This window comes from Camelus bactrianus, chromosome 15 (genome assembly GCF_048773025.1).
Source record: "Camelus bactrianus isolate YW-2024 breed Bactrian camel chromosome 15, ASM4877302v1, whole genome shotgun sequence".
Taxonomy (NCBI): domain Eukaryota; kingdom Metazoa; phylum Chordata; class Mammalia; order Artiodactyla; family Camelidae; genus Camelus; species Camelus bactrianus.
In genome coordinates, this window is record NC_133553.1 from 6,638,682 (window position 1) to 6,663,280 (window position 24,599).

Consider the following 24,599-nt stretch of genomic DNA (forward strand, 5'->3'; position numbering starts at 1 on the left):
GTGAAACATTATTCAGACGTAAGAGTGAATAAAAAAGAAAAAGAGGAAAATGAAAAAGGCCACCTCTTCTGGGGAGTCAACTCTGAATGCTCAACCCACACTTTTCCCTTTGAAACACAATCACTTATGCTCCACTCTACTCTTTTTGATAGTAATTACAACCCTCTAATAAACTTTAATGTTTTCAAAAAAAAAGAGATGCTGATACCAGTTCAACAGGGACGAGCCTTGACAACAGCATGTTAAGTGAAAGGAAGCAGACACACACGGCCACACATTGTTGACTTCAGTGATCTGAAATGCCCAGAATAGGCACATGCAGAGGCGGAGAGCAGGTGATGTTTGCAAAGGGCTAGGTGGAGGGGGTTAGGGAGTGACTGCTAGTGACAGGGGGATTCTTTTGGGGTGATGAAGTGTTCTGGAAATAGATGGTGATGAGGGCTGCACAACCGTGAGTGTGCAGAAGACTGCTGAGCTCTGTCTCTGGGAGTGCCTGTGGTTGGGGGCGGCTATATTTTCTTCTCACCCTGCACTCTGAAGAGACATCTTGTGCAGTGGCCTTTCTACTAGTGCGAGTGGTGAGAATCAGAGACTTTGCAGAGTCTTGTTTCTTTTCCCCCTCCTGCTGAGTGTAGGCAAATAAGTTTAAGCCTGAGAAAGTGCTCCATCTGCAGAAATGTATTTCAGTTTTGCATGGTGTAAAAATCTTGAGAGCTTTTTAATTGTTGAGGACAGTCTGTGGGGGGAAATAGCCCGTGAAGCCTTGGGGAGACCTGGAAAACCACGCTTCCCTCCCTGACACGGGTGGAGTATTCACACCAGTTCAGGCAGTGAAGGGCCCAGACCCGTGAGCGGAGTTGACAATCGTGAATATTTACGTGTATCCGCTGCTTCAACTTGGATATTAATTTCAAGCTGAGTCAGTTTGTGGCGGCAGCCTCATCCTACATCAGGAATTTATAGTATCTGCTCTTTGAGGTGAAGACCTGACAGAGTTTATTATTTAACAGTCTCACTTGAATTGATATCTCAGATTCCTTTTTCAAAAGCAAAACAGCAGAAATACAGACGTCCTTTAATGCCAATATGACCTGGAAAGGGTTTAGTCTCTGTGCCTCAGTGGCCTTATCTGCGGTTGGGGATGATGATAACAGTGTTTCCCTCAGAGGGGCTGGTGAGGGGAGAGTGAGGAGCACAAAGGGAGGACTTACAGGAGATGCTCATGAATGACTGAATTTAGTGCTCTCAGCCTGGTGAGGCCTCAGGGGCAGAGATGTCAGAACAGAGCTTTCCTAGCCAGAGCTAGATCCGTGTTGGCAGCTGTTGTGATCAGTATCACAACTGTGGGTTATCAGGTAGTTTTAAGACTTGGTAATATGAATTCATGAATAATGTTAGAAGACTAGACATCTCAGATTCAGTTTACATAGTTCTCAAGATTTCCTCTGAGAAATGGATGGATTTTTCCCATCTTAAATCTGAGATGAGTCTCTAAAAAATTTCTGTATTCCTCCATCATTTTGCTTTACTTCTCCATTTTTTAAAAAAAGTTTTTAAATTGAGTTAGTGGGGACTGAACTGAGGGCCTCATGCATGCTAAGCACATACTCTCCCAAAAGAGGTATAATCTCCCCCATGATTTTTTTTAAAATTTACTATCTTAGTATTCAGAGGTTAGAGGCCTCTAATTCTTTTTCTGGAGACTTGTCCATGAACCTGTAAATCTATTATTAATGGACAAAACATGGTTTATTAAATAAAATGAATAGAATATTCTGCAATCCATCCAAAAGGAAATGTTCATTGGCTTAAAATGTTTCTCCTTTAATGTGATTTCTCCTTTTTGGTCTAGCTCAATTTATTATCAGACATCCTCATCATCATAATGACCAAACTCGCTCTGAGTTTACACCTACCTAAGGCTAAAATACTTTCCTCATGTTTTACTTCATAGCAGGTGTTTGACGGTAGGTATCAGTGTCTCCTTTTTGCAGCTGAGGGATTGAGAGATGGAGCAGCTTGTCCCAAATCACACGCAGCTGGCGGTGGCTAGCTCGGTGCTGGAATCCAGGCTGCACAGGATGCATTCTTAATTGCTCCTCTAATCAGCCTCCCGTTGAGTGGTTACCCGAACTCCTGTGACCCCATAAATGGCCGATTTTAGTGATCTCAGCCTGATGAGGCCTTCAAAGGGGAGACACCAGTGAGAATGTGAGACAGAGTGGCATAAATTAAAATTGTACATTTTCACAGTTGTTTAATTCTCAGGTAGTGGCATAAAAAGTTAATTTTTATGTATTTTAGTGCTCTGTAAGCACTAAAAACAAAACATTAAAAATAATTATAGTGCAAATGAGAAGGGGGCTTTGAAAGTCCAACCACTGCTGATGATGTTACTTGTTTTTCTCTAGTGGCCCTTATTGACAGAAATACTTACAAAGACTGAATTGGTTTTATGTAGTCTTAATATGGAAGAAAAGATTGTCAGTGAATATTTTAAGAAAATCTTTATTCTTTACTTTCCTGATGATGTATATATAAGTTGTTTTCATGGCTTAAGTACATTTCCTCATTTGTGAAATTTGAGTAATATCGTTTAACTTGTCTGACTGTGAGAGTTAGTAGCCTTGTATACAAAGAACCCAAGAGGTGCTTAGTAAAAATGTGCTGTCACAATGACAGATATTTTAGAAGGATCAACTCTGAATACTAAAGAGGGTGGCTTATTACTGATGCATATTTAATATATATATATATGATATATATGAATATGGCTTAAAGTAACAAGGATTCATTTATTTTTTAGTGCACTATGAAGTTTTAATGAAATCTGTATCATTCTAGTGAGAGAGGGACTAGTTAAATTGCCTTAAGCAGACGACCTTGAAGATTATTTACACAGAATGTGTATTGTTAGAACTCAGATGTCATGTTGCCGTGTAACCATCCACTCAGACATTTAAATTCGTTGGATTCTGACATCCACATTGATCATTTTCAGGGAATAAGCTTCTCTCTTTTGTGATTAAAGAAAATTTTGATCTTTTTTCCTGCACTCTTAACAGGTTTAAAAGATCAAAACACTGATTTGACATGTAACTTTTTTAATAGAGACAATAAAGCTCATGCTGTTTTATTATGTAAATAAATGTTTTTGTATTTCAACAAACGTATGATTTCCTGGATTTTGAGAAGTATGTTGCAAGATACTTAGATAACCTACTTTCGGAAAAATACAGGCGCGACTTTTATGAATATAGGCCTACTACAGATCTGTTCGTTTTTGCTACAGTGCAAGACATGAGGCCTAGGAGAGATTTGCTGCCGATTGCAAGGAGGACAGATCCCATGTCTCAGTCTCCCCTCCTGTAAAATGAAGTGGCTGGACTGGATTCTTTCCTCTTCTAAGATGAGTTTCCATGAGCCTGTGTCTTTTGTTTATATTCAGGAGTATTAGCAATGTCAGATTAAATACTGAGTTACCCTCGCTTCCCCCGAAGAAAAGTGCATTATGTGCTACAGAAGCTTTAAGTTATCTGATTCTCGTTTCTGATCCTACAGGCAATTTTTGTGTTGCATGCTTCCTGGCAACCTGGAAGGTCTTTTTAGCCATAGGTGGCGTTTGTTGCACCTTCTTACCGTCTTAATATTCCTGTTTGTTACAGAAGGCTTAAACAAAGTTATTTTGTTTTCATTTCTTTGCTTGATGCTTCAGAATAGCACAATGTCCATTATGTCTTTCTACCTGGAAAAATTTTTCTGCTTATATTTTAGTTTTATTCTGTCATCTCGCTGTGAACATCTCAGACTTGCTGTGTAAACAATGGCAAAATCGGACTTTTCTTCCAGTGTTAGAAACCAGTGAGCCGGGAATTTATAAAACAGCTAGTAGCGGCCTCTGGAGCACCTTAAAGCTGAAAAGTGTACTAAGTTCCCTGAGTATTGACCCCACTGCTGTGTGTTAATTGGTGGTAGGGGATTTGGTACATATAGGAAGGGGTGTAGTTCTTTGACTTGGGTTTGCGTGCACGCGCTGCCACTGAGCCATGTGAGCCTGAGTCAGTTCGTTCTGAGTTTTTCCCTCGTCTGTGAGATTGGGACGTTGGTATCTGCTTTGTAGAATTGTGAGAATTAGAAATTATGTAAAGTGTTTACCACAGTGGGTATGTCAAGAGGGCTCATAATCTTTAGCTGTTGTTTAGTGTGAAGCCATCATTGTATAGTCTTTGGCAATTACTAAGAAACAGGAAAACAAGAAAAGCTGGTTTTATGATGAAAGATATTTGAGGAGGTTCGATAGTTCCTATACACATAATTAAGCATCAGCAGAGTCAGAACTGTTACACAGTCACCCTGAACCAACGTTAAGCCACAGAATTTTTTGTTACTTCATATATGTTGGGGCCTAAGGGGATCCAATACTTATATGCATGTTGTCTCCAGCAGCCAACTGAGAGATGACACAAAAGATTAGGCAGGCCATAAATATCTTCGTTGTTACTGATGAAGCCACGTTCTCCATGAACTTCAGGGCTGTGGGAAAATGTGTGTCATGATACTGTGTCCCAGAATTAGAGACTCACCCTGTCCCAGGTAGCTCTGGGCCACAGCGAGCCTTCCCTTGAGAGGACCTGCCCCTTCATGCACAGGGCTGTTCTGACATGGAGCTGAGAATCCCAGGTGCTTCCCAATGGTAACCAACACTGGAGGGAAAGGTAGGGTTTCACATTCCCTGCTTGTCTCCCCGGACTCACACGTCACCCTGTTAGTGTGACGAGGGCTAGCTGTGATCGAGCGGCTAGGGGTATGAAGGGAGAAGTACTCTCCATGGCCCAGAGGAGTGGGGAGGAGGCATCCCCTCCCTAGTTTAAACAGGTGGTGTGATGGAATGGGAGGGTGCTCCCCAAGAGTTTATAAAAGGAGAAATAAGGATTTTCTTTGGGACTTACACTAGCCAGGAAACACATAATATTATTAGAAGGGAGACTTGTAAATCACTTTTATATTAAGTTGACATTTGTTGAACACCAAAAATGTGCTACATTCTTTTCTGAGCATTTTACAGAAATGAGTCTTTCAATCTTCTCAACAAGCGAGTAAGGAAGGTTTGATTGTTATCCCAGTTTTACAGTGTGGAAATTTCGGCACGGAGAGGGTAAGTAATTTGGCCAAGGTCACAGAGCTAGTAAGTGGCAGAGCTGGTATTTAAACCCTGGCTGTCTGGTTTTGAGGCTCCCAGAGATAGGCTTTGGGTGTTTAGAGGTATCTGCATCCCTGAATCTTTGTACCACTTTGCATCAGTTAGCCCAGAAAGGACAGGGAAAGGAGAGTTACACAGGTGCTCACTGTCATGTCTCGGCCACTGTCCACAAAGTGTGCACTGTGATTAGCGTTAATTATTTTCTAGGCAGTAGATCTGTTCGTATAACAGAAATTTAGTCCATTGAGTTAATCTACAAACCCTTCCTTCTCTGCTTCTGTCCATGGTTGCCATGTGACTGCCTGCCTGTGATTGGGCTGTGGAGGAGAAAATGTACTCATGGTTGAACTCTGATATTTCAGTCTGGTTTATAGTTTCACTTCTTCTGTTACATTAATAAGTTTCTGGTTTTCTTGCATCAGTGTGTCATGAGCTTGGTTAATGTGAAAACAGTCCATGGGAGCCCAGGGATGCTAACGGTATAATTTCTGAGCACACTGTGGCACTTCTACCCGTGCAGACCTGGCTGGAGGATGTCCGCCTTCCTCACTGATTTCTCCAAACAGCAGGGTCCTCTCCCAACCCCGGATATGAGGCTGGGAGCTCTATGAGTTGGCCAGTCGGTGGCCAAGTCCACCAATCAGAAAATGATGAAGTACCCGTAAGTGGGTTTAATAGAAGAAAAGGGCTTCCAGGTAGTCCGATGGGCTGTTCGAGTCCATTTGGTGAGAAGCTGTCCACTGTCTGTGGTGAGCTGCTGCTTTGCTGTTGAAAAGTCTGGATTAGATGAAGGGATTTAAAGAAGGAGAAAGGAGTGATTTCAGGTGGTACGTCCACACCGGTGAGAAGTGATGGATGACCGCCTGTGTGAGACATAGACAGACTCTTACAAACTTCATAAAACAGCTTTAAAAGCTCTGCCATCTGAGTGCACTTCATATGGGGTCCAGTTCATCTCTGTTCGTGCTGAGAGGGCAAATAATTGATGATGGCGGAAAGGACACGGAGGCATCAAAAAGTCTCAGTCATGTTCCCTGTTTAAAGGATGTGGCACAATGTAATATATTTGAGCTGGTTTTTCACTGAACAACTTTTAGTGTTTTCTGGGACTCCCCAGTGCCCCAAGGCTCCATGCAGCTGGGTGTCCCCTCAGAGCAGATCTGTCAGCGCTTGCCCTGGGCTGACGTGGTGTCGCGGGGAGCAGGACGGTCAGCGTCCACAGCTCCTCCGAGATCCGTCTCCTCATCCGCAGTGCCAGGTTGCTCATCCGTGTCTACTTAGTAGGTTTGCTGAGAATCACACGTGATGGTTTTCAGGTGTGATTTGTGATTCTCTCTGTAATTGGCATATAGTCAGTGTTTGATAGAAACCCTTGTTTTTTTAGTATAATTGTAGCAGCTAGATTGCAGTGGTTTGTAGTCTGTATTTTTTTATAACTTTATTCTTATTTTTAAATATGCACTTATTTTTATTTATTTTTTTGGAGGTACTGGGGATTGAAGCCAGGACATTGTGCATGCTAAGTAGGTGCTCTACAACTGAGTAATACACACCCTCCTTGTCTGCACTTGAAAATAAATATTGCAATACACAAAATAGATGTTAAACACCATCATGGGACCTAGTCTCTGTATAGACAATTGAACACGTATGCTATTTCAATAAGAATAAATGTTGTTGAGACATACATTTCTGAATCTGTTAATGTGCTTAAAAACGATCATAGGTAGTGATAAACACGAGTCTTTGATCCAGTACTTCTTAGGGTCTGTTTTGCCATCAATGGAAATTACATTCTACAGAGAAGGCTAATTGGGTCTGTTTGATAATTGGATAGTTTAGCAGATGATCAAGGCTTTCAAAAGCTGACAGAATTGTATTTTAAACTAACTACAAAGTTATCTTCTAGAAGTTGGAATTCCTAAGCTTGTGAAGTGTCAAGTAGTCCAGGGAGTATGTGTCTGTGTCTGTGTGAACGTTTATGTGTGTGATTTCAGGAAGGTAGAAATAAGTTCCATATGGACTTCTGATACCTTTCTCCTCCAGTTCAAGATGTAGGCATATATTTACACAAATAAATTGATATTCTTTTGTCATTTGGCATATTGGGAATAAGAGGTTGTCATATTTGTTTCAGAAGGGTTGGGGAGCATGAGCTTAGAAAACGGGAAGAGAAAGAGGCCGGGAGGCACTTCACACTCTGTGCAGGATTTGAGGAACAGTAGCTTTTCTTTTTTCTTCTAAAGCAAACTGGCGCTGAATTGTAACATACTATTGCTCAGAATTGCTTTTCTGATCAGATACAAGTGCCTCAGAATTTTGAAGGCAACATGAATGGTGAAATGTGTTTTAGCAGTTATCTTTAAAAGTAGTTTTATTTTTCAAGTAAAAGGCTATAGCCTGTTCTTTCTTCCAGCGGTACAAGACATGCTCATTAATCTATGTACATGATCTGTGTGCTTAGTTTCTTTGGTTTTTTTTTTTTTTTTTTGAAATGCTTGTTTTATTGTGGTTTGAATGAATGTTTAAAATTTCTGGATTTTAATGTTTAGAACATGCTGATTTATGAGAACCGTTAAATACCTGATTGTTCTTTGGTCCTTGTTTTTGGGGAACCCTATTGAATTCTGTTGTCTGTTAAAGAGGGAAATGCTTCCTCTAGCCTGCAGATCATTAAGTGAATGGTTTGCAGTGTGCCTTTAAAATTATTTGAATGCATTGAGCATGTTTGTCCAGTGAATTCTGAATTAACTCATTCTATTGACTTTGCTTTTGTTCTGTGGCTTTTGCTCCTCTCCACAAGAATTTGAATTCTCTGTTGCATTTTGTATACATGTTCTTAACAGGGGAAGAAATTTTGCATTTTTACAGAGGTGGCTTTTCCTATCCCCTCTGAATGCCTTCTATAATTGATACAATAGTAATCTGTTATTGCAGTGCATAATTCTTTCATAAACTATTTTTTGGCATAATCAGAAACAATGACAAAGTATGATAATAAAAAATATGAAAACCTTCCTTCCTTTGAAGAATAGAAATCAGTTGGTCAGGCTCACGCATGCTTTGTGCCTGACACACTTACTCTCATGTCATTGTGTATCATGATTCGGAGATGGAGTTGCTCCAGGTTTATAGATTTTTGTTTTAGCATTTGTGTTGAATTCTTTCTGCAGGCTGATGTTTCCTGTTGGTTTTGTGGAAAGAGTAGAAGGGAAACAAATACTTTGTTTTGTTTTCGGGAGGCCTGAGTTGATGAGAAAAATGTTGAGGGTGGGCTGAGGAAAAGTGACACTCCCTCTCCTCCCGGCTGAAATTGATAAACAAAGAAATCAATTAAGTGTATCGGTATTTGACCAATAGAAGTTAGAGAGCCCAAAATGACTAGATATGCCCAATGGAAATTACTGAATTCACCTGCAGAATTATGTGCTTTACCAAGTAGAAGCAACTTAGAGCAATCAGAAAAATCAGTAATATGATGAGATATAAAAGGAATATTATATCTTTTATTTCTGAAACTTTTCTACGGTAAGTTGTGTAGAGCTAAAATTAAGTTTCAAGCACCAGGAGTTAAGAGTGTGGGTTGTTCTGTAGGATCGTTATTCACGGATGTGCCTAGACCCTGCTAGAGTGGCTGAAGATGGCAGGAAAAGACCCAGAGGCAGAATTTGTCTTCCTAGGGTGTCCTCAATAATGGTTCCATGTGGGAGCCCATGATTGGTTTAACAAATTGTAACACACTCCTGCCGCCTGTGAACTTTAAGAAGGAAAATATATGCTTAGAAACTGCTTTGCAAGCAAGTGCCTGTACATCCTCACTCCAGTCTCCTTGCATTAAAAAGCAGAGACAATGCTTTGCTTGCATATTTGAGCTTTTAGATTGCACTCTGCTGGTTGCAAAGCAAGGGCCGAGGCCCTCAGTTATAAACGCTGAGCTTGTGTGCTGTTAGATAGTCTATGATCCACAGAACAAGGACCTGGCTGGTCTGGTGGTCTGATTTATAATTCACATGTCTAAAAATGGATCTTGTTCCCCTCACCACATGACTTCTCTAAAGATACACTAATCCTTTGTACTCATTGTGTATTCTACCATCTCTGCTTCATACTGTCTTTCCCGAAGTTCCTGTTACTATCACACAACTTTTAATGAATTTTTCCTTTGATTATACACAATAAATAAGGGTGCAATTGAGAGGCTCGTGGAGTTGGCTCCCTACTCCCTCTCGATTTCTTCACTTTTTCCACAGAGACTTGAATAATCATTCCATGTCGGTAAGACTTCTGCCAGCCAACCCACAGTTCCAGGTGAGAAGGATGCAGGTTTATCTCTCCTACCCGATGGAGAGAGAGGAGAGAATTGAGATATGCTCCCCGATGGTCCCTTCATGTCCCACGGCCACTGCAGTTCACCTGCAGCCTTCTGGCCTCTGCTCAGAGGGCCTATGTCCCAGGACTGACTGCAGCATTTTCTTCCCTTGTCAAAATTTCCTGTGCCTTTCAGAAGTTGGTCTCCTCTGCAATTCAACCCTGGCAGATGTGATGGTGGTCAGCGTGCTGGTGGGCAGTCCTTTGGGGAATCCCAGGAGACATGCTGATTCTCCTGAGCCTCTCAATCGGGGTTACAGAACAGTCGAGCACCGAAGGAAACCCATTCACATGAGGTCAACAGAGCATTTTATCACTTTCATTTTATTTTAAATTTTCAGTGGAGAAATTATTTGTAGCAAACTGTTCCAGATATTCGGCAGCCTGCTTTCCTCACCACCATTTCCTTGTTGGCTCTGGTGCTTGTTTTACAAACCAGGTTTCTTCTCTGGTCATTTTTAGCACCTGGGCTTGCCGAATCCTTGATCTGCATTTGAAGCAGAATGCTTCTTCCTGATGTGAAACTGATTTTCCTATTTCTGAATATTTCGTGTACACTCAGCAACTGTTTCAAGTGAAATGCTCTTGTCCAATTTCGGTTAACTCACATTTGCTGATCTCCTACTTTCATGCTGAGGGCAGTTTGTTCTTCCTCTAATAAAAGTTAGCAATTTGCATTTACTAGGGAAGGTACTGGGCCGAGGTGCTTTTTTTCTTACCAGTTTTAATACAATTCACCCATTTAAATATACAGTCGTTTTTATTCTATGCCCAGAATTGTGCATCCCATTTAATCTTAGAATATTTTCATTCCCCCAACAGGAAGCCCCGTATGCATAAGCAGTCATTCCCATCTTCCCCATCCTCCCCCAGCCCCAAGGAGCCACTCTTCTCTCTCTGTGGATTTGCCTGTGCTGGACATTTCATTTAAATCGAGTCACTTCATGTAAGTGGAACCGTCTATTGTGACTGACTTATTTCACACTGAGAAACGTTATCAAAATTTGTCCACGTTGTGGCCTGGGTCAGTACTCTATGCTTTGCTATTGTTGAATAATATTCCACTGTATGGCTGGGCCCCACTGTTTACCCATTCATCAGGTGATAGGCAATTGGGTTGTTTCTGCTTTTTGGCTGTGATGAGTAGTGTCGCCATGAACATTCCTGTAGGAGTTTTTATGTGGACATTTGTTTTCAGTTCTCTTACGTTTGTGCCCAGACAGCAGAGTTGCTGGGTCATTCAGAAACCAAATGTTCAACTCTCTGTGGACCTGCCAGGCTGTTTTCCAAAGTGGCCATGTTGTGTTACGTCCTCACCAGCAAGGGCTGATCGGTCCGCTTCCTCTGTGTACTTATTACTGCTTGTTACACTTTTTTTTATTATAACCTATTGTAGTGAGTGTGAAGCGGTTTCTCCTAGTGGTTTTGACTTGATTTCCCTTACAGCTAATGATATTGAACATCGTTTCATTGTGCTTATTGGCCATTTGTATATTTTCCTTAAAAAATACAATTTCAGATCCTTTATTCATCTTTTAATTGAGTTGCCTTTTTATTGTTGAGTTGTAGGAGGTACTTTTTTTTTTATAGATACAAATTCCTTATCAGATAAATTATTAGAAAAAATTTTCTCCTGTGTGTTGTTTTTTCACTTACTGGATGGTGCCCTTTGAAGCAAAGTTTTAAATTTTGATGAACTCCAATTTATCTCTGTTTTCTTTGTTCCTTGTGCTTTTGGGGTATTATTTAAAATCTGAGGTATTTTATTTAAAATTTTATATATAAAATAACTTAATTCGTAGGACCGTTCTAGGAGATGGGTGCGGTTGTTGTCCCCAGTGTATGGATAGAAGACTGAGATGCAGAAAATTTCTCTGAAATATCAGTTTCACAGGTACCCAGTGCTGTGGAAGTTCAGACACTCATGTTCGTCCCAAACATCTGTGATCCTCACCACCATGCTCCACTACTTCCTGGAACCGTTAATGAAAACGTCTTTCCTTTTTTGATTCCTTGTTAGTTTGTTTTCACATTGGGGACCTCATCTCCTCATTTTCCTTTCGGATATCAGTGTAGACTTATTTTAGGTCTCATGTAGGCAGAAGCATTTCTATCAGTTAACATGTTTATTACTCACTCTCCAGTGATGATTGTTGCTAGTTGACCTAATCAAGTCATGCTTAAGTCTTTCCTTCTCATGACACTAAAAACAGTCATGACTTACAGAATGCTAAAAGCAGAAAGTACTTGATTGATTTTATTTTGCTACCCAATCAAACCAATCAAATAAAAACCCGCTGTTGACACAGAATATAAGCCCTCCAGAATAGGGTCACTGTCTTCCTTGTGTTTCATTTATTTGGTCACAGTGTCTGCATAGTGCCTTGCTGTTCACCAGTTTTGTTAGGAAACGGTGCTCGTGAATCATTGTAAGGACAGAATTTTGACAACAGACTGTGTTGTTCATTTCACAAGGGAAAAGATAATATAGAAATACTGCTCAGATCTATTTTAAAATTAAGCTTGGAATTTTGAGAACAATTCAAGAAACCATACAAAGATTTTTCCCTAATTTTAGATCTATCTTAGACACATTATGGTTACATAGCAGAGTTACTTATCAAGTAGATTTGACAAGAGGAGTGTATTATTGATTTTTTGTTTTAGTTGAAATATTCTATCTGAGATAAATGAATCAGTGCCTATAAATGAACAAATATGTTTGTATTTCTATGCAACATGGGAGCAGACTTCATATGTTTCTATATAATATATATGACTGTGTGTTTTAATCTGTCTGTCAGTGTTTTTATAGTTTTTCAGCAATGTTGTAACATTAGAATTCTAAGAAATTCACTCCCGATACTACTGCAGTTTGTACTGTGTATCCTGTCTTATGTATGGGATTCCACTGTCCCCTAAGTGAGGAATTTCCTCTCCTATTGAGTTAGAAGCAGATTTAAAGGAACTGTGATTTCTAGGCGTTTGCTCTCCATGTGTTTGCACTTGGGTGTCAATCACAATTTTCCCTTTCTTGAGTTTTCATTGTTCAATTAGAATTTTTGAAAATAACTATTAATATGTTTCACTAGTCTCCCTAGAAACTTGATGTTTTTGTGCTTTTCAGTTTTCAATTTATGAAAATTGTAAATGCACACTTGTTTTTAAGTAGTCCTTTTTCACTAGATATTTGTTTACCTCTTTATAGTTAAAATAAGTTTTTTTCCCAATGAATGAATCACTGTGCATGTTTTACAAGATACCTTACTTTTTATTTTTCTTATTCTAACAGGTATATTCATTGTAGAGAATTTTGAAAATAAGGATAAACCCAGTAATAACTTAAAAATGGCCTCTAATCTCACCTGGAGATACAGTTGTAAGGTTTGAAATTGAGAATTACAAATCCTCTCATGTTTTTCTTCTTTTTCAAGTACGTTTTGGTTACTGAGTCCCTCGAATTCCCATATGAATAGTAGCAGCAACTAGTCAGTTACTGCAGAGGAGCCCGCTGGGATTGTGATCGAGACCACGTTGAGTATACAGATCGCTCTGGGGAGCACTGCCATCCCAAGAGCGCTGTCATCTGATACAGGAATGTGCGTGGAGTGTCTGTCCAGGTATTTAGGTATTCTTTAATTTTTTTCAACAATGCGTAGAGTTTACATAGTATTATTTTACCTTATTTTTTTGCCTTTATACTGAGTAAAATTGTGCAAGGTACCAGGATCAGAATTGTATTATAGCCCCGCCACTTCCTGCCACCATGTACGCTGCACTCTTGATTTGCCCTGTGTAAAATCTTGCACAAAATAGGACCTAAGTAACTCTCTCTTGAATGAATGATTATATGATTGCTGGATGATGCTGGAGAGTCCTTGTGATGATGTCTTTTTCCCAGACTTTCCCCTCTTCTTAACTATGCCTTTTCTCTTCCTTTCCTCCAGCCTGGGTTTCAGCCTGCCTGTGGCATTGATTTTCCCTGAGTGTGGACTCTTCCTTTCACTAGTTCACGATAATGTTTCATGCGGGCTATGAAAATTTGCTTGATGTCAAGAAATAGCAAATTCACTGCATGCTAGTATTTTTAGTCTGTGGTATTATATTATCCATTGAAATTAAAACAGGCAGACCCCCTGAGCTCTCCCCTGAGCTCTTTTCTCCTTCCTACAGGTGATACTTCTCTGGTTGCTGTCTGTGCCCTTCCCCCAGACTTGGTTTTGGAGTTGAGTAAGTCACCATCAGTGGAGCTCTCTCTTTAAAGATGAAGAGAACATTTGCTCCTTCTCCTTGGTTGGGGACTGGATGAGATGAGGTAACAGATAAAGAATGGAGCCCCATCTCATTCTGACCCCCGCTCTTTCCGTTCCTTTCTCCAGGGAAAAAGAGTACAATTCAAAAATATAAAGATTGTGAGCTAATGAGATAGACAAGACAACCGAACATTTGTTAGATATCCTTTCATGCCGGAAACAAATGTATTATACACACAAAAGCACACAAATCACGGTAGTACTGCGGTTACAAACGTGGGTCCGAGTTCGAGTCCTGCTCTGGAGTGACCAGTCCTGTGAGATGGAGAACTGATAGGTCGGCTTAGCCTCTCCCGGACTTGTTTTCTGTCCTGCAGAGATGGGGCTCGCTAGGCGTCCCTCTCCCGTAGAGGTGCTGTGGGTTGTAAATGGCCCGCGTGAGCAGCCCGAGCACAGCTGCTCATTCCTCGTAAGGGTAGGATAGCATCGCTTTTGCGGTGAGAGATTTATGACCGTCCCGTGTAGACTCTCAGTGCTCCGAAGGGATGCCTTTTGGTTTGGAGATGGGATTCTCACTTCTGTAAATACCCAAGGATTGTGTTATTGGGCCGTGCTGATTTGAATCTATTCTTTAGAAAGTACATATTGTAGGTATATTTTTCAAGCATGCATGCTTTTTTCTTTTATTATTTATAGTTCTACCCTCTCATCTCTTGGTGTGACTTTTCATGGAATCCAGGAAACAGTCCTAAGCCACCTGCCTCTTCACACTTCTCCGTGGTGGTTTTCTTCCCTGACTAGAAGAGGGTTCTGCAAAGGAAATTTTCTTTGTTCCCCTTTTCTTGGAGTCACTCTGTCTCCCCAACTCTCACCTGTCCATCTGTCCATTTCTCTACCCACTGATTCTTCTGACTTGTTCCAAAAAGCATTTCAGGCAGCTTACAGAAGAACAGATACCAAATAAACAGGTGAGAAAATGGGGCCAAGTTCAGACAGTGAGGCTAGGAGGCGAGCCTGTGTGAGAGTTGCAGGCGTGAGACACACGCCTCAGCCCTGTGACTTATAAGATCGACAGCAACAGTGTGCCTGAGGCTCCCAGCAGACACAGGGAAACAGGGTTTGTGGGAGATGCTCACTGGCTGTGAAATAAATAAGTGGCTTAGGAGATGCACAACCTTTCCAGCTACTAAGGCTTAGGAGAATATTTTGAGTTTCTTCCAAAATCAGAGTATTGCATCTTTTCATTTTTCAGAGTTCTATGTATAGTTGGTTACATTCTATACCTGGAAATTTCTCCAAAACTGCTTCCCACGTGAGTCCCATGGCTCGGGAATGGGGTGGTTCTGCTCATTGACGGGTGTAGGCCAGAAACAGAAAATGACAGCCTCAAAGGAGCCTGGGATTTTTCAGTTATGTTTTGTCAGTGCTGTAGATTTCAGAAAACGCTTTCACCGTTTCTCTCCATCTGAGGTGGCAGCGTGCTCTCTTAGCAGCATCAGGAGCTCAGGGCCACGGGATGGTGGGGGCTGACTGCACTGCTATCAAGACAGCTGTGCCAGTCACTGCAGGCGTGGTGATTTTACATAGTGCATTTCATGTTCTTTAATAGGTTTCAACAGGTAGTTAATTAACTGAGTTAATTAACATTTAAGAAATATGATGCTTTGTTGAAAAGACAGTTATAGGCAGAATATAAGTTGTGAACACTTTAAAAACGGTTTCATTACTGAAATTTTAGTAGGGAAGATTTAGTTTATCTTATTTACACCTCTCTTCAAAAGTAACAAAGAAACAAGACAGAAAAAGCAGAGGATGATTTCTGTTCTTCCTCTCGGCTTGCAGGTGCCCTCACCTCCAGTGGCATCCATCCAGACACCAGCACTGACACTGGCCGTGCTCAGAACTGCCTCAGCCCTGAAGACACAACTGACAAATAGAAGGGGGCTACGCCCTGTGACAGCAGGTGCTCTCACTTTGTGGGTCCTTATGCAACTGCGAGGTGTTATTCAGGATCTCCCGTTCTACACTGTGTGACGCTGCTGCCGTGTCTCCTAGTTATTTCTGTAAGTACTCGTGTATTTTTTTCAATGTGTGGTACTAGACATCTAAAAATGCTTTTTTCAGATGAAAAATAATGTGTATTTAATATAATAATTCTGAAAAAAGGGACAAAAGGGTCTATCCTAGTCTCACTACTCAGAGATAATAATTAACACTTTAACATCTATTTTCTGTTCTTTTCATCAGTGTGTATTACGTCTGTCATAAAAACCAGCGATCACTCTCTGCCTGTTTACTGTGTGGAGACCTCCATTTTCCATTCGGCTTATTACACGTTTTTCTACAGTATTCTCTCTCCCCTGGCATGATCTTTAATGACCAGTATAGCATTCTGTCTTGTGGAGGCATCATCCATTTTACTTCGGACTTAAATAAACTTTTAAATTCCAAGTATATTTAACTGAAATACTGAAAAGAGAACTGTGGTGGTACCGAAAGGCCCCTACATCCCTTCCCCTTTTTTTCCTGAGAGTAAAAACTGCTGACAACGTGGTGTATATATTTCATGACCTTTATGCCTGTCATATATATATACACATACATACATACATGTATATGAGAAATCTATGTATATGTGTGTGTATATATGCTTTATTGAAAAATAAGGCCATACTATATGTTTTGTGCAGCTCGGTTTATTCACTGAGGTGTATATCATAGACCTCCTCCCACTCCAGACTCACCTGGTCCTTTCAGATAGAGTAGAGGGGTCTCCTGATGTGCAGTAAATTTGGTCTCTTGTCTAAGGACACCTTTGGTGGGAGAGTACTGTGGACAAGGCCTTGGACCACGCCAAAACGCCTGCCCCTTAGTGCCCACAGCTCGCTTTGATTTACCGCATCATTGTCTTGATGGTGGATACTTAAGTTTTCTCCATTTTCCACTGTCAGAAAGGGTGTTTTACTGGCGTCCTTCTTGTACAAACATTCCTGTGATATTGTATGAGTATTCCTTTAGTTAAGGTTTTTGGAAATTTAGTCCCTGGATGTGACAATTACATACATCACAGGCTCCTTTCAAGTGACTCTAGAAATTCCTTCTCCTGCGGGGAATGAAAAGATGTAGAATAACTTATGTAACCAATTCTCTATCGCTGGATATGATTTCACTTCAGCTTTTCTTCCCACCATTGTAAACAGTGCTGTGTAAATGCTCTGATGAGTACATATTTTGAACTGATTTTTTTCTAAATGAAACGATTCCTAAAATGGAGTTCAGTCTGTGTACACACATTTTTCAGAGTTTACATATCCATTGACACGTCGTCCTCCAAAAAATCGCTCAGTTTGTTCTCTCAAAGATGGACACTACCTAGAATATTTTTTAAAAACATTTGCCAATATGATGAACAAAATTGCTTTTTCATTGTTTTAGTTTGCACTTGATGACCAGTGAGGTATTGAGCATTTTTCACTCATTAGCCATCTGACTTTTAAAAGGTGAATGATCCCTTTTGTCCTTTGCACACATTTAAGTGAGGGAGCTTCTTGTTGCTTTGTGACAGCTCTTTGTATGTTATGAACATTAACCCCTTGTCTTCATTAACATGTATCACAGAGCTTTTTCTTGTCATTTCTTGCCTTTCATTTTGTTCAGTAGGTTTATTTTTGTTGTGGCCGAAAATAATCTTAAGACAGTAAATGTCTTCTTTTTGGGTTTTATCCTTGATATTATTCTTAGAAATAATTTCTTAGAATGGTATATATCTCCTCTGTAGGATTTTTTAATCTCTATGATGGAGATGATAATACTACTTGTTATAGTGAGGAGAAGTTGAATTACTATGAGCAAAGTGTTGTATTTGCTGTTATTAGTACTTTCTAATATTTACATCACTATCTGTAATTTTTCTTGTGGTCATTATGACTGGAATAGAATTTGTTTTTTCCAGGTGATTCTCTGATTGTCCCAAGACAATTATTGAATTCATACTTTGCTCTTTGATTTGAAATACCACCTGTACAAAATATTTATGTACACTAGAGTCTCTTTTTGAGCTCATGGTTTATTTCTGTCAGTCTTACTTTCTTACTCCAGTGCTATATCTTACTTATTGTAAAAATTTATTTAATATCTGACAGTGCGATTTTTTTTATTCTTTTTTCCATCCCCAATTTTCTTGTCTAGTATTATGACTTTATTATTCCTGAAGAGTTCCAAAATATTTTGTTCAAGTTAAAAAAAACAGATAAGAACTGTCATGGGATTTTTTAGTAAGTTTTGAATTATCTTTAGGAGAACGTTCATCTTTACAAAACTGCTTTCCTCCATACAACATGTTGATGTCTCTGCATTCACACTTCTTACTTTACCCCTCAGTACAGTCCTGTGTTTCTCCATGTACAACATGGGCATTGTTTTTGAGTTTATTCCAGATTATTGTTGATGTTTTTGTTAATTTTGTAAGTGAGAATTTTTTGCTATTATATTTTTTAACTGTTAAAACTGACACCTAGGAATGCACATTCAATTTGTAAATACTCACTTTGTAACTTGTCATTTAAAATTGTAAGTATTAAGTACTTGTTACAGAATACTTTCTTTTCTGTTTTTAAAAATTTGTTTCCAAGATTCTCAAAATGGTCATAGCTAAGTAGTATAGGTAGGGAGACAGATGGAGAGAGGTAGTGTGGCTCATGTACAAACTGTGAGCACTTTCATGGCTGCCTTTATGCTGGAAAAGCCACTGAAGAGCCCAGGTAAGACCAGGGGTGTCTTTGTACGCACTTGAAAGCCAGCTTTCCTGCCTGTATGGAGAAGCCTGGTGAGTGAGGCAGGTATATGATCAAGGTCGAATGGAGGTTATTGGCTGCACAGAGCACTGTGTCTGTGAGAACAGGAGACCATCGCCATGGGAAATGCTTGGTGCCAGGAACAATGCAGGGAGCTTGGAAGCCTGTCTGTTAAGGATTTTCCAGCCCTGGGAGTGGGAAGATCAGACTCTGCATTCAGATCTGAGTTTGAATTCATCCTCTTTAGTTTACTGGTCCTCTGACTTTTCTCAAGTTATACATCCTCTTTGAACTCCTGTTTTCTTGTCTCTCAAAACAGGAGAATTACGGCCTGCTGCTAGTGTTTGATCAGGGTAAAAAATTTGTGTCTATAAGATGCCATGTACAGTCACAATCTCAGTGAGAAATGGGCTGTCGCCTCTTCTTCTGCAACTCAGTGCTTGACGAGACATAGGGGAAAGCCAGTCCCTAATTTGTGTGTGATTCATGTAGGAACAAAATTAAAGTCTTGCCTTTCCCTAGTAGTATTCTTACTCCTTTGCTTCATTTACTTCTTTCCTCCATTCCTTTCCCCTTTCCCCTCCTCCATCAAAAGATCCTGGGACTCTCTCAGAACACTAGATTCAAGTTACTTTAAAGGTTGGCTCATCCTCATGAAATGACAGTAACATAAAAAAAATCTGTACACATCCCAGAATGCATTGTATTTGATTTACACACACACACGCTTGCACACAAACACACACACAATCAGGCTACCTCCGACTTGCAGAGGGAGAAGGAACACTTTTTCTGAGTTTTCATTCACTGAGCGTTAGAACAATGTCTCTTACGCAGACTTTCACCAGCCTTCGTGCATGGTGTTTTTAATTGGATTTCTTCTTTTTGGCCATAGATATAGTATCCTAATAGAAGAGAGAAAGTGAAGACATAGACATTCTGCTGAGATATTGGTGTCATCATATTTGAGTTGGAAAGGGCTTAAGACAGCATAAAGTCGTAACTTTTTATCAGTGAGAATCCATGATGTTGTAACTTGGACAAGAACCTGGGTCTTCTGCCATCTTGTCCATGTGGGTGAAGAGGCAACTGGGTGGGGGATGGCAGGGATCTTTCTTGCTTGAGTTCCATGGTCTTGCTAGTTTTCATTGCTCAGCTGCCTTTAGTTTATGTCCATGAGGCCTCTCATGTGAAGGTCACTCTGTCCTGATAGATTGTTTCTTATCAGCAAAAAGCTCTGGACCCACTCATATTTCCCAGAGTTTTCTGCTGACCTGCTGACACTTTATATAAATGAGATCTAAGAAACTACTGAATATAAAATCCTTATTGTTATCGTTTGCCCTCGAGTTCCATAGGAATGGGGTGTTGTCTCAGACTGTCTAAAGCTAGTTCTGAACAAAGATAGGGTGATAGGCTGTGCTGCTGGACCTCCACAGTCGAAGGGGATTTCCAACTTAGTTTTTAGAATCAGGCAGATGAGTTCAAATCTTGCCTTTACCAGTAATTATCTTTGTTACTTGGGGGAGAAACTGTACTTTTTTGTGTCCAATTTTCTTTGTTTGTAAATAAGTTCAGTATTTATTTTAAGGTTTCTGTTTTAGAATTGAATGAGCTAATTCCCTCATTTATACCTAAAATAGTGATCGCGTGTTTCTATGCTGGTGTCTTGGAGGTTGATTACTTTGGGACTCGGCAGTGAGAATGGGGGTGGTGGACCCCTGGATAATAGAGCTTATATTCCAGGATATGCTTGTAAAAGACTGGATGTGCAGTGAATTTTTAGTAAATATCCACTCTTTTCCTACTCTGCATTGAATGTGTATATATCTTTATACTAATATATGAACAATTTTTATTGCAATTTAAATATCTTTGTAGTATTTTCAATATGTAGCTATAAAAAATACGTGAAATAAAATGATTTGACTTTTATTTTCTTTTCAATAAGCAAAACAAAATAAAATAGAAAGAAAAAATTTTGAAGGAGTAGAAATAATTTTATTTCCATGGAATCAATTCCATATAATAGGTTTTTTGGTCGTGTTGTTAAACAGCATATAAAATTAATTGGTTGTGACATACTGGAAATGAGGAAACAGTGGAGACATACTACCTCTAATGCAGTCATTTATTTACCAAGTCCAAACTCGTTCTGCTTGCTGCATGACAGGCCAATAAATCGGGAGATGAGCTTTTGGAGGAAGGAGTAGTGACTTTATTTGAAAAGCTGGCAGACTCAGAAGATGGCATACTGATATCCAGGAGAACTCTCTTCCCCAAGTCAGAATTCAGTCTCCTTTTATACTAAAAAGCGGTGGGGGTGTGGTTGGTTGTTGCAAACTTCTTGCTGTACGAATTTATTTCCTTGGAATCCTTTGTTCTTGCAGCTGTCCATGTGGGTCAAATCATGGCGCCCCTGTAAAACCTCAAAAAAAACAAAGGTTATTCTTTATTTTGCAACTTGCCATCTCTACATAAGTGTAGAAGAGCTAACATCCTTAAAGATCAGAGCCCGCAGAATAGGCCCTCCTGGATATTTCAGGCTAAAGGCAACTTTCTTTTACAAAAGGTGCAGAGATAACAAGTCTTAGCCTAGAAAATAGGGTACAGGTTTAAAGCCAAACGAACACATCTAACATGGAGTCAAATTTGTTCTTTTCTATTACAATTTCTTTTTCCACCTCATAGATAATTTTAGTAAGAAACATGAGCAATTTTTTTACTTTTGCTCCTTAATAACGGATAAGTGGCCCAACTACAGTTTTGTGAACAGGGATGCTGTGCGGGCATAGGGGTCACAGCAAACTCTTGTTGGGGGTGGTGGACCCTGCAACATGTCTGATGCCCTGTGAGTGTTGGTGAGGGTCCCCCTAACCAGGGGCTCTCTTCAGGAACCACCATGTGGGCATTGACCTCTGGAGACTACTTTTTCAGCTGTAGGAAATTTTTTTAGATGCTGTGATGAAAAAATCACTCCAGCTGAGGATAATCAGGGAATAAAGGAAGGGGAAAAGGGCTTGGAGTAGTGTATAAGAGAAGGACAGAATATCAGGGAGCCTGGGGGCTTGGGGGCAGGGCCACGGGAGAGAGAGTAGCAGAGGTGGGGAGGGGCCCGGCTCCAGAACCAGCTCCTGCACATTTCCCTGCACCCAAGCCACACAGCTTTTAATTGGGCCCAAGACTCTTTCCTGTCTGGATGTCACCCTGGGCAGAAAGTTGAGAATCGAAGGTAAGGGGTGGGCAGCACTCACCTAGTGGGTCACTGAGGACTTTGGTCAAGTCCACAGTGCCTTTTCTAGTCATGTGTCTTCACCTGTTCTTTATCTCAGGATCTGAGAAGCAGGAGCAAGGAACTCAGGGAGAGATCCAGGAAGACATCTGACTCTGTTAAGAGACGACAGTCACAGCGACACGGGGAGCGAGGACACTTGCAGCAAAGTAAAATGACTTCACAAATATTGCATGAGAGCTGCAGGTGTGAGAGAGCCTAAGCCTGTCTCAGAGTGCAGGGGACAAGAGGAAAGGAATGGTAAAATTAACACTGACAATTGAAATTTTGTTAAATAGCCTGCTAATATAAATTTTGTCAGATGAATTTATGAAGGTGTAATTCTATGATCATTTATAGGTACACACAACCCCACCAGCCCCTCTTTCTCCCATCGGGGATGGGCTTTCTCAAGCACAGTGCCCCTCCTGGTTGAGTGGGCCACGCTGCGGGTCCTCGCCTGGGGCCAGGCTGCTGCAGGGCACTGAGTCCCCGAGGCACGCCCTGGGAGACACGACAAGAACATCTCTGCTCATAACTGAGAGCCTCCGTTTCCCCCTGCAGTGTAAGAATGCCGGTGACTCAGTTAGAAGCATGCATCCAACCCGTCCTTCCGTGTCATCACCATCTAGAATCGGTGCCTGAATCTTCTGAATTTCTCCAGAATGTGGTTTAAAATCACTTTCGACAATTGAGTGTGTGTCCTCTTACAAGTGGAGGAATTGCTGCCGTTTCCCTGGAACTTACTCACCACTAGTCCATCTGATTTTTCTGTGCTAGGATTCAGTATAGCATGCTAAAAATTCTGCATTCAGATCTTGAAACACTGATGAAGAGGATTATTTATTTTATTTCTTTATATGATAGTGTTTTACTTTCAAAATTCAGAGTTTTCTGTTCTTTCAAAAATTTTTTGGGGGGTTGGAGAAACAACTTTGCTCTTACCATCTCTGTGACCTGTTGCTTTGTGCCTCTCACCTGTCTTCTGTCACTTGTGAGGTGGTTCCATTTGTGACCCTGTCAGGGTTGTTCATGTTATAAAACATATAGTCTGTTAAAGTACAGTCCCTTTTACTCCGAAGATATTCCACAAATACTCCTTAAATCTGGGTGTGGTTTTAAGAAGACGGAATCATTAGAACATGTACTTGCAGGTTGCTAGTGCAAAATCTCCAAATCAATAGTCTAGCTCAACATCTAAAATCTTTCTAATCTACCTTGGATTTGTATGGATAAGTGAAGCAGTTTGCTAAGAACTCAAGACCAGGGTTAGAATACAGGCTGGTGTAGCTCAGCAGGTCCTCCCAAGCTGCTGCTCTGCCAGAGGGCGTGTCCTAGGGGATAGGGCGTGTCCTCCCCTCCCTGAGCTGACAATTTGATGGCAAAGATCTTTACCAGGTGAAGAACTGGGAGTTTCTTCTAAGAAGAGTGGGTTTGAAAAGAGTCCTAAAACCGCGGAAGTGACACAATTCCTTTTGTCTCAAGAACGTGAGAGCGGCTGTGGGGACACTTGGGAGACTCGTAAGTCCAGGTGTGCAGTGTTGGTGGCTTCCACTTGAGCGGTGGGACGGTCAGTGGGTAAAAGCGAACAAATTGAAGGCATGTTTAGATGGTAAAAATGAAAGGATGAATGCTATCTGTGAAGGTAGGATGGAGTAAGGCCCAGGATTCTGGGTGGATTAATAAGGTAAGTGATGGTCCTGCTGTGCTCTGAGGAGGGAAATCTGCACAGGGAGCTCTGGGGGAAAACTGATGAGTTCAGCTGTGGGTGAAGTGAAAGGCTGTTAGATGTGTGGACTGGGAGATTTGGTGAGAGCAGGTACTGAGTAGGAGGAGGTGAGAGATACCTTCAAGTCACTTTGTCTTGTGAACTTACAAATAAGTATGAGTAATGACACACAACACCTCTATATTCTGGATTAAAACCCAGTAACATTTTTCTATATTGACTGCAGAGCTTCTTAATTATTTTTTAATAGAAATAAAAAAATAGAAACAAAATAGTGGAGTTAATGAACATCTTAGAGTTGATGTGTGTCCTTGTATGTATTTTGATGCCTCATCTGTTTATAACAATAATCTACAAAAAGTTAGCTTGCTTAGCATAAGAGTTAAACAGAGGGATGTGAAACACACTGTTGGGGGTTTAGGCTGATCACCTTGGGCAAACTATGTCGCCTCTCTGTCCCTTAGTTGCTTCTTCTGTGACTGCCTCCAGGCCCCTCATCACAGCTCATTTCCTAGACTAGATTTTGGGAGGGAGGCTGCTGAAGGGGCTAAGAAATGGTAACTGCTTGGGATACTGAAGAGAGAGACAAAAACAGATTAAAGCCGAGAAACTGAGTACAAATACCCTCAAAAAAGGAAAAAAAAATCACACAGTGTTTTGAGCCACTTAGCGTAAGGGAAACAAAATCACGTGGACCCAATTTTCTTGAGCATATGAGTATAGTGGGTGGGAAGGTGTCATCAGAAAAGTGTTGAGAAAAGGCCTTTTGGTTTCCCTTGACGTTTGCAGTAAGGATGGGAGCTGAAGCGAAAACCCCCTGTTCACTGTGGAAGGTGCTCTTTTTTGCAAAACTGACCAAAGGTTGGAGACCAGTCATCAGCGGTGCTGGCAAATGAAGAGACTTCTGTATTGGGTGGGGCACTTGCTGTGACTTCCAGGTGGCCTGCTGGCTGGGGGCTGTGAGGTGGGCAGTAGGTTTGCAGGG

General features: G+C 40.7%; 1 protein-coding gene across 1 annotated transcript in view; it reads left to right on the plus strand.

Moving 5' to 3' along the window:
* LOC141573434 (uncharacterized) overlaps positions 1-24,599 on the plus strand; it is a 147,830-nt gene that overhangs the window by 99,659 nt on the left and 23,572 nt on the right. Inside the window, exons 26-29 of the mRNA XM_074341570.1 lie at positions 10,391-10,514; positions 13,003-13,188; positions 15,664-15,884; positions 21,947-22,146. The gene's annotated coding sequence lies outside the window, so the exon portion shown is untranslated. The remainder of the gene's footprint in view (positions 1-10,390; positions 10,515-13,002; positions 13,189-15,663; positions 15,885-21,946; positions 22,147-24,599) is intronic.